Raw genomic sequence first — 8,285 nt, forward strand, 5'->3', positions numbered from 1 at the left:
CTGATGTTGCCAGCAAGTATTATATGAAATATTATAGAACGATTGCAGTCCTAAAGGTGAGGTTGCAAGAAAACAATAATTACGATGTCAGTTACACACTAAACAAACACAGAAACTGACAGTTCGTGTGTCGCCAGTATGCGGTTTAGTTTTACAAGTTAAATCACTTCCTTTTCCGACCTCTCTCCCCACCCGTCTCTTCTCTTCCCAGTCATGCTCTCCCATCATGCACGTTTTATCGTTAATGCTGAATATCGTATGTCTGTAGATAAACTGTGGGAAACAATCAATATAAAAGTGTCAAATGAGCTTCTTTTCCTCCTCCATCGCTTGAAATGTTATCCATGACTTGAATATAAATGTTAGTAACATGAATAAATCGTCACTGTGGTGGTTAGGAGACATTACTCGTCACATTATATAACATTTATATAACCATCGTTAATACAGTGCTCCAAATACACTCCCTCTCCACCCCCTCGCCGTCTCCTCCCCTCCCCCTTCCACTGTCTCCATCACTTCTCCCCCCTCCGTTCCCCCCCTCTACCAGTACCCCTTGTTTCTCTCCCTCAACACCCCCAACCCTTCCCAACGATTTCATTTAACTGACTCTGCTTCTGTTTACCTCCCTAACTAGATCGGTTCTTCATAATTTGAATACAGTTATTACCATTTACAGGACTTTGAGTCTTAATTGTAATGACATTATAAACACAATACTCGTGCATGTTATATTGCCAACTGTATTATACACAAGTAATCAAATTACTTACATAACAATATGTCCATCGTAACTATCAGTGTTCAATACCATCCCCCCCTTGTGGATTCCTTCCCTCCTCGCCTCCTTCCCGCTTTCTGTATCCCTCACTCCTCCCTTCACGTTATAACATATTTATCTGTGACCCAGCATGTAATATATGTAATCCCTTCCCTCACCCAAAGTATTCCTGCTTCCATAATCCCCTCCCCCCCTCACACATTGTGTTCCGCACTAAAGTGAGACCTATGAGATACGTCTACTTATATATAATTTAAAACAATATGCCATCGACATACTTTGATCTGAACTTCCTCAACGCATGATCTTACAAGGTCAGAGAATGCAGTCAGCAAGATTATCCCTATCATTCCATTCCCATAGCTGCATTGCATGGTTAGAACAAAAGGTAACGGCATGGCTGTCCGTCAGCGCCCTGAACATCTGTTCTGCAACTGCCGATATTATCGATACAGGAGTGACAAGGACTCGGATGAATAGGAAGCGAACCTTTACCATAATTAACCCTTACACCGCGACAATCTCATACTTCCACTTACATCTGCCTGCTGTCCGGGCTCATGACAAGCATATTCCGATAAGGGCTTAATCTACTCATCCAGAGGGGTATAATCCCCCTTCATCGTATATTACGATGATTATGGTAGCCAAATGTATGAGGATACAGCTTTTGTGACTATCATCTATTTTGCTATATTTAATCGTAACTGAAGAACTACAAATTATCACCAAGAATACTGACAGTACTTTTAAGAAAATATTTTCTGGATGCATGTAGATCATACAACATCTATCTATCTATCTATCTATAGCCCGACGCCCTAATCCCGAAAGGGTTGTCGCAGACAAAACGCCTCCAAGTCGCTCTGTCACCCACTGTTTGACTCCCCTCCCCCCAACTCAACCCCCCCTCCCTCATACCTCTCAACTCCATCACTCCACCTCATCCTCGGTCTACCCCTCCCTTTCCCTCCCTCCACCTCACCTACATACACCCTCTTAGTCAGTCTTTCATTCTCCATTCTCTCCACATGTCCAAACCACCTCAGTCATACAACATACGCAATGATTATTTTTCATTTTATACTTTCTTTGGTGAAAAGAAGGACGTTTGTGCTTCATATTTTATGTATGTTGGGATTTATAAAATAAGTGTAAGCAAGATATTAATGGCTAGAGGAGGAGAAATAAAATGATCATTAAACTGAGGCACTGACTGCCGTCCTTTGAACAGTTAATGCCTCTTGACCGCCATTGTCACGGTCATTATAATATTACACATTATTAAAGGATACTATACAAAAACATGACCCAAACATCGTTATGTTGTTCGATTCCCGAGACAAAAATGAAGAAGAGAGAGAAATACATTTTAAATGACATGGTAGAGATGTTGGGCTGGGTCAATACAATAACCCGGTGGGGTGGTTTTCGGTGTGTTGCTGGATAGAAACAATGGTTACTGGAATGGGGGGCGGTGGGTGGGGGGAGAAGTGATGGAAACAGTGGAAGGGAGAGGGGAGGAGACGGCGAGGGGGTGGAGAGGGAGTGTATTTTGGGCACTGTAAGAACGATAGTTAGGTAAGTGTTACATAAATGATGTCGAGAAATGTCTCCTAACCACCACAGTGACTATTTATTCATGTTACTAACATTTATATTCAAGTCATTGATAACACTTCAAGCGATGGAGGAAAAGAAGCTCATTGACATTTTTATATTATTTCCCACAGTTTACCTACAGACATACGATTTTCAACATTAACGATAAAACGTGGATGATGGCAGAGCATGACTTAGAAGAGGAGAGACGGGTGGGGAGAGAGGTCGGAAAGGGAAGTGACTTATAAAACAAAATCGCATACTGGCGAAACACGAACTGGCAGTTTCTGTGTTTAGTGTGTAACTGACGTCGTAATTATTGTTTTCTTGCAACCTCACCTTTAGGACTGCAGTCGTTCTATAATATTTCATATAATACTTGCTGGCAACATCAGTCCAGTCCACATAATCCTATGCGTCTGTGTCCGTAACGAAGAATCTTCATACACCAGTGTCAAACATTTCACAATAACATTATCCCACCTGCTGCAAATTAATATTATCATTAGGGAATGTGTTCTTATCTCCGAACACATTTCATTAATATTAGCCATTTAAAGCGTACCTGTCAACTCTATCTCATACAGTGTTACCAGATTAACAGGCTCGTATCACGCACGCTAAGAGGGACGAACTTCTGCTGTCGACTGTACATGTTAAAGCTATATGAATAACACCTAAGGGAATTATGTCTCTAATTCTGTCATCTATAATATATATATATATATATATATATATATATATATATATATATATATATATATATATAAGGAAAACTCGGTAAACATATACATCATGAAAAGTAGCTTGCCAATATGTATGAAACGAAAAGTTTATTACGAATAATCCCAAATATGACGAACGGATGAGAGACCTGGAAACTGACAAAACCGATGGAAAATCAACTATTCCTTTCTCAAAGAGCAAGGGAAAGGTCAGTATTGGGAATTTACTTTTAGGAGACAGAAAAAGATCAACTTGGGTGAGAGAGCAGACTAAAGTCAGTGACTTTCTAGAAGTTATTAAAGAACAGAAATGGAGGTGGGTAGGTCATGTAGCAAGAATGAGAGAGAACCGATGGAGCAAGAATTTGACTAACAGGACTCCAAGAGATTTTTAGCATAGCAGAAGAAGGCCAGACATGAGATGGGGCGATGGGAAAAAGAAGTTTGCAGGCAAAAGGTGGCAGAAATTGGTCCAGCCAAGGGATTCGTGGAAGAGGTTGGGGGAGACATTTGTTCAGCATTGGACTTGCAATGGGTGATGATTTATATCTATATCTATTTATCTATCTATCTATATACATACCGGTATATTATTAGCGGTATACTGTATGTATAATGTGTGTGTGTGTGTCTGTATGTGTGTGTGTGTATTGTATATATACAAAAAATCAAATTCTCACACGCACACATACGTGTATACATACATAAATACACACACAAACACACACACACACACACACACACATATATATATATATATATATATATATATATATATATAGTACACACACACACACACAACACAGAAAGAATATCAAATGTATCATAATTTCCAAGGCACCCGCGGGCTTCATAATGAAATGAGACTCCAAGGGCGCTATGGCCACCCGCGGACTACAGGTTGGGGACCACTGCCGTAAAGGGTGGCCATCAAACAAATCACCACCACGTCGCCCTGTCTTCTGCCATCTAGCTGCGCGTCACTCTCTCTCTCTCTCTACATCTCATCCACATCAGTGTATTTCTCATATTTGTCTTAGGCCTTATCATGTCCACAGAACACCATAATGCACCTTCACATCCATATTTGTTTGCCTGTCTCTGCATGTAACTCCAGATGCTCTTGATTAACCCGGTATCGGGCAAGAGGACAATATGGGATATACGACTCTTGTGTATTATGTGTGGATGAGAAGGTGTTGCTGTGAAACCTAACATCTCAGCTGCTCATTTGTATATTGCACATTTTTTTTTTTCGTGCACCTGGTATAATACACATTTCTAACAGCGCTGTAGTATGCATTAGTACCATACAAGATGAGGTGAAATAAAAAGAAAAAGAAATGAAAAAGGTGCAACAAAGCCTTCTAGCTCCTACTCAGCTATACATTGCTTATTGCACACTGTCTCTTGTCAGGTATATAAAATTCTCTGTATTGATTATGTAGATTCCATCAACATACAGTAGGATAGTAAGGTGAATTACGCACAAAAAATCGCCGAGGTAAAGGTGTTACTAAGCCTTCAAACGCCACTACCTTCAGCGATTCATTTTCCCTTTAATAAAGGTATTTGGTAACTACTTTCAGTCGATGGTGTTCTTTTGGGGTGAGGTATTTCACCTCTTGTAAATCTGTAAATACCTTACATCTGCTAGTATAAGCTGTCTTAAATTAGGGTCGACAGTTAACGTAGCCTATATGGAATAGTTCTTGACTTCTTTGGTACTCTTTCGAATATTGATGTCTCCTACATAATATACATATGCCCCGACTGACAGTCAGCAGGTGATGAGTGCCGGTGCATAATGTGGGGAGGTATTACACATTTTGCAATAGATCGTGTTCTGTTGGTCGAGGAATTTTAATCATAGTAATAAGCAATGTAAATCTTTAGTTACGTTTAGCTGTTTGTTCCTTTAGTTGTTACTGTAAGTTAGAGATTTTGTGTCAGGTTTAAAGTTGTTAGGAAGTTAGCTTAGATTTCTTTTTTCTTCTTCTTATTTTTAGATTAGTGATAAAATATAAATCAAATTAAAATATTACTAATAAAAATGAAAGCTAAAAACAATAAAAAATAAAAATATAGCTCAGTGACGAGCTATTATTAAAAAAAAATGATATTGGTACTTATGTACTGGTAACATAAAAGAGGATAATAAGGTAAAATATGCAAAATAAAGCGCTAAGGAAGATATGGTTCGGTCCGAATACTCCTCACACTTTTCCTCTGTGGTTAAGTTTATATAACGCAAATTAACAATGTCATGTATGCTTAACACTTCTTTCATAAAACGACGTAGTTTTGCATCAGCAACATACAAGATTATATTACAATGAAATGTGGAAACTAAATGGCGGAGAAAGGGGTGCTAGAAAGTCTTTTCTTGTATCTTTCTCAGGATTTACTTCGCATATTACATTTTTAACTCGCTTAAAGGCCGCCTTCGGCGGCTTCCGCTTGATATCAGAAGGCCAGAAATGAGTCATAGCTCGAACCGATGGCCTGACTGGACTGGAAATTGTTTTATTCTTCAAGTTAGAGCATTTTGACGGTACCTTGCTTTAACAAAAATTGCGCTACGTTGCGCCATTTTTGCTGTGTTACGGTACCTTAACGAACAAACTAACAAACATACAGAAATCGTATCACTACAATATATAGCTTGTATGCTTTACACATCTATTTAATAAAATCACAGTTTGCATCAGTAACAGACAAGATTATACTTCAGTGAAATGTGTAAACTAAACAGTGGAGAAAGAGTGCAAGAGTTGCCAGAAAGTCACTTAATATATCTACTTCAGGTATGCACTTTGCACATAGCACCATAACATTGTCTCCTATGCTTTCCATAGCTGTTTAATAAAATGACACAATTTGCATTTGCAAGAGGATACGCTGAAATGTGCAAAATACATCACTGAACAAGCGGTGTAAAGATATCTCCAAAATCAGAATGAGTACAGATCAGTGGGTCGTTTACTAACGTGCTTTCAAGATTTCCTAACAACACTTTGTAAACCAGTGGTTCTTAACCCTTTTGCCCTTGTTACCCCTTGACACACGAAGACAGGCTGTCACTACCCCGTCCAACTTAAATCGGGAGAAAGATTAGAAAAATATAATGGTAATGTATTTTCCAAGTGCTCATACCAGCTATAGAAAGATTTCAGAATACGGATTTCAACTACCGGTACATTAAAGTGTTTTTAGTAGAACATACATTTGGTTAGACTGCTGATGTGATGGGTGAAACACTTTTTCCTTAATCAGTTTTTCTGTATATGGCTCAGTTAGAGGCAAGAGGCATCGCATGTCATAGTCAATAAGCATCCCCCCCCCTTTTTTTTCGTAGCAGAAACGCCCACTTTACAGTGGCATGTAGCTGCAAAAGGCATCAGGTTCCTGTGTGCTAATTAGGATAGGATGGTGTATTCTTTATCCAGAAAGTAACCAGATCCTGCTCATGATAATGTTATTTATTCTTATATAAAAGGAAAAACATTGCCGAGTAAAGTTTTAACGGCATTACCCCCCTGAAAAGGCAAAATTATTCCTTTGGGAGTAAATTTTGAATTCGGCTCTCTGTTGTATTGTTTTGGCTTTTTCTTGAAACAGTTTGCAGGCACCTGGCCTTTGGTTTCTTCTTCCTTGCATTAGAAAAAAAAGAAGTTAAGAGCTAGTGTTCTAAACGATGTTTTCTGCGCATTATATCTCTGTTTTATGCATATTGAAGTGCACTCTGTGTTTTTCGTTTGGTTTACTTGTATTTACTCCTTTAGCTGTGCTGTATAGGAGAGGCCAAGATTAGCGATCCCCCCCTCCTTCAGCCAACCCGTGTACTATATGTGGCAGGGTCGCATTCACGAGCACAGTACTTGCCTACTATGCATTTCAGTAGAAAATATCCCTTCAGCTCAAGCTTTGTGCTAATGGATATAGCGATACTAATATCTACTTTGAAGTTTTGACTTTGATAACATGAATATATTGAACTGTTGTTTAATGAATTTATTGTTTCTTTTACTTTACAGTGCCAGGCTGCCGACATAAGAGTGTATTTGGCTCCACTCCCCCGACTTCCTCTACATTATAGCCCGCGAACAAAATGAGTGAACAGATTAGAAGCATTCATTTGCTATCAGCAACGAGAGGGTGAGTGGTGAGTGTCTCTGTGTTTTGGAGAAGCGAGATGGTTGGCGCGACGGAGGGAGACCGGTGGAGGGGAACGCGGGGGGTAAGAGGCCTTGTGTTCTTCAGTGCTTCATAATAAATGTATACGTCGTTAATATAAAAGTTCCTTCAATTGGGCGCTAGAACTTGCCTTGGTTTGTGATGCAGGGGCTACTTTTTATCAGGTTTTCAGTCGGTGAAACAATTAAGATATACTGTTAATTTAGCAGAAAGCAGTGCTGAAGAAAGTAATTTGGCCCATTCTCGACTGAAGGATATCCAGTTAATAAGTAAAATAACCCAGTGTTAGCCAGAAAGTCTGCAGGTGTTCACCAGAGGAAAAGCCCATGCTTTAGAACGTTGGGCACTTAATTAGGCTACGCAAACTGGGTGGAAAAATGACAGGTTCAAGTCATATGGCATTATCCAGAATAAAGTTCGTTTCATTTTTTTAGAGACGTTCTCCTATGATGGATCAACTCGTCTGTTGTCAGCAATGGAAATTCCGTTTAAATATGTTGAGCACGATATTTTTTATCATGTGTCGGTAGCCGCAATAAAACCCATATCTAACCCTTTTTCCGCCTGGCAGCCTCACTCTAAGGAGTACTACAGTATTATCTGCTGTTAAACTGAGATAACCCGTGAAGTTACTACCTATAGCGTTATCAGCAAAGGAATTCTCTCTCTCTCTCTCTCTCTCTCTCTTTGCACAAAATTGCCAGTCATCCGGCTGGTGGGGCATGGTAAGCAGGTTGGTAGGTTGGAGTAGGATGGTTGTTTTGACAGGTGTGTTGGGTTGAGCGCATGGGTGAGGTGGTTAAGGTGAGGTCGTTGGGTTGGTTAAGTAGAGTTGTTGGGTTGGTTAAGTAAGGTAGGGTGCGGAGTGGTTGGTTTATTGTTTATGTGGGGTGGGTTGGTGTTTACTTAGAGGACAAAGACAGGAGACGGGTTTATGTCCTCCGAATTCTAAGACAGACTACAATGAGTGAGGCTGTGGT

The sequence above is a fragment of the Coenobita brevimanus genome, chromosome 114, assembly GCF_032717465.1.
Source record: "Coenobita brevimanus isolate Jiangsu-jjx chromosome 114, ASM3271746v2, whole genome shotgun sequence".
NCBI lineage: Eukaryota > Metazoa > Arthropoda > Malacostraca > Decapoda > Coenobitidae > Coenobita > Coenobita brevimanus.